Source organism: Sorex fumeus, unplaced genomic scaffold, assembly GCF_029834395.1.
Source record: "Sorex fumeus unplaced genomic scaffold, SorFum_2.1 ptg000002l, whole genome shotgun sequence".
NCBI lineage: Eukaryota > Metazoa > Chordata > Mammalia > Eulipotyphla > Soricidae > Sorex > Sorex fumeus.
The window spans coordinates 39,145,431-39,148,673 of NW_026606059.1; the positions used below are offsets into that span (position 1 = coordinate 39,145,431).

The 3,243-nt window shown below is 35.1% G+C and overlaps 1 pseudogene; it reads right to left on the reverse strand.

Annotated features, from left to right (window-relative positions):
• Positions 1 to 450: 450 nt before the first annotated feature.
• Positions 451 to 569, reverse strand: LOC130023474 (uncharacterized; annotated as a pseudogene).
• Between the last annotated feature and the right edge of the window lie 2,674 nt (positions 570 to 3,243).

Genomic DNA, 3,243 nt, shown 5'->3' on the forward strand with positions numbered 1-3,243 from the left:
AAACAAAATTTAAATCTTTTTTTAAAAAAAGCAAATAAGTAAAACAAGAAAGTAGGGGAGATAGCACAGAGATCTAGTGTATATGCTTTGTATGCAGAAGAGCCAGATTTGATTTCCATTATCCTCTAAGAACCACCAGAAGCAACAAAGAATAGAAAGGGGAAAATGAGAGCAATATAAATGAGTCAACACTCTCCACCCTAAAAAACTCTCATTTTATGTGTAAGGTAAGGTAAGGTAAAGGCCCTTTCGTTGATCGTCGATTTGCTCGAGCGGGCCCAGTAACGTCTCCATTGGAGACTTTGTTGTTACTGTGTCTGGCATATCGAATACTCTCGGTAGCTTGCCGGGCTCTCCGAGAGGGGCGGAGGAATCGAACGCGGGTCGGCCATGTTGGCCGCGTGTAAGGCGAACGCCCTACCCGCTGTGCTATGGCCCCAGCCCTTTAAAGGCCTACGGCACCCGGTATTCCCAGGCGGTCTCCCATCCAAGTACTAACCAGGCCCGACCCTGCTTAGCTTCCGAGATCAGACGCGATCGGGCGCGTTCAGCGCGTCAGTCTCATTATGTGTATCAGGAAATAATTAATCAACTTTACAGTAAGAAGTCACCTCACACCTCACCTCACACCTCACATTTTCTCTATCCAAATGCCTGAGAAAACAAGCAGAGTAAAAGTATTCCTTACTCACTATTGGCAGAAATGTTAATCATTTCACCTTTTACATAAAACTCCATGGGCATTTCTCAAAATATTTAAAAGAGAACTACCATATAACCCAGAAATTCCATCTAGGTATCTGGCCCAATAATACAAAAGTACTCATTCAAAAAGATATATGGACATGTATGTTCATTGCAAAACTATTTAAAATTGTTGAAATTTGAGGGAAAGTAACTTCAGTGCCAATAACAAATAGACTGAGATAACGCTCAGCTGTCAGAAAAGAAGGAATTTTACCTTTCACCACATGTATAAACTGGATCATGCTAACTGATATAAGTCTGATAGAGAAAAACAAATATGGATGGTTTTCCTTCTTGTTACAAAAAAAAGGGAAAGGAACAACATTCAACAAAAACAAAATCTTAATCTAAATACAGAACTGGAACTATCCAAGGATAGTAGTGTAATAAGGTGAAAAGGTAGAGAGGGTTTAATAGACTGAAGAGTAGTAATATTAGCACTTCTAAGATGTACTAACATTTTGTTTAAACATATAAACATAGTTTTACAAAGTTTTACAAACTGAAATTATTTTCATACCAAAAAACAGATTGCCATATGGCATCACTTTCAGTGATAGAACTACTTACGTCAGGTAGAGATGAAGCCATCTACCTCCTGTACTCCTTAGCGTTGTGCTTGAGAGCTCCTCAGGACTCCTGGCTTATGCTGCTATTGGCAGGCGGTGGTTTAAGCCTCCTGTGATTACTCCATTTGTTAAAATTCTCATTGATTTCTCATTCTTAGTTGTTTTTTTTAATACCCGTAAGATCCAAATTATATTGAAGGAGAAAGGAATAATTATCTATCTATGTACATCATCATCACCTGTAATATACATATTTGAACACTAATATTTGAAAAGACTACATGGACAGCATCTGTTTTAAGATGCTGTTAGACAAATTGCACTTAATTTATGCTTACTCCTCCAGGGTGCTTTAAGGCATTCAGTAAAACAATTCTTCTTTTTAATAGTCATATTGAACAACTAAGGAATATTATATTATACCAAAAATATGGAAGGGATAATTTAGTAGGGAAATGGTTTAATGACAACTGAAAGAATCTATTTTGTTATAGTTAGTTCTGTTCTTATTTTAATAAAAAGGAAAAAAGTTTGTTTACCTGAAGTTAAATCAACTATCAATGAAAAAGAGAAATATGATATCCTCCTTTTTAAAAAAGTCTAGATTATAATTTCTAACATATGTAGCATGTGCAGAGTGAACAGGAGGCAATGTGCCAAACTGTTCCCATCATCTTTTGAAGAATATGTGGCCACAACCTGTTTAAGAGCAGCTGGTCACAGTACTCTGACTCTCCACCCACAGCTTTGGAGAACCAGAATGTCCACCTGCCACATAAAGGGAGATGGGAGAAAGGTGGACAGTTGGAATCTTGGGTATAAATTGGAAAACAGAGTTTCTGGTTAGTATTTGTTGTGTATCAAATAGGAAGGGACCATCGAATCAGGACTCATGTAGTCACATTTAGGCATACTGCTTAGAATAAAAAAAGAAAAATCTTTGTAAGAGGAGAAAATCTGAAGCAAATATGCAAAAAACACAGTCATCCAAGAGACAAAGACCCTTACTCAGTCACTAACAATCTCCATTTGTACATATTACCTACCCTTAGTTCGTCAATACATTTACCTCTTCACTTTGTTTCTTGAAGATAAAATGAATTAACCAAGGTTGGCAGTTGGCAGATCACACTGTAGGCTAAAGCATATCAATTCATTTTTCTGTGCTTTCAAAAGGAAGTTTTAAAATTTTTTCCCTATGTATTTCAGAGAGTTATCATAGAATTAAATCAGGTACTCTGTGAAAATGCTTCATAGACTAAATGCTTTTGAAACCTAAGGCATTGATAATTTTATTATCATCACACTTCTAAAGAGGGAGCCATAAGAAATTTGTTAGATTTACAGACATTTATTGCCAAAGTCCCTCATATGTATAAGTATCCACAATTACTAGAGATTTGCATTTTATTTGTATTTATAATTATCATCTCATTCAACAAAGAAGGTATGAAGATAAAAATCTATGATTTCTTTTGAATCAACTCATAGGTATTATACAGCAAAGTGCTTCAGGTAGACTACAAGACAGGAGAACACATTAATGTTACATGTTACATGATGTGATAAGAAAACATTAAAACTGTAAAATACAAGTTTTATGCAATGATTTTAGGTAGTAACTGGAAAGCGTTCAGGGATGTAGTGTTTAGTATTTTCCCAAACACTATTTGCATTTAAAGAAAAGAATACCTCAGTAATTTTATTCACTAAAATCTGTTAATGCAACATAGGCATCCAACAGAATAATTAAAAATAATTGGAGAATTACTGTTTGATAATAAATATTGTGATAGTGGAATAAACTTTCATGGATGCCAAAGGATCTATTCCTTAATAAAATGAATTGCTATAGTGGAATGAGATTCATTAAATAACAAATGAAATTCATATTTTCTTTGTTTCAAGAACCAAAGGTAATAATTAA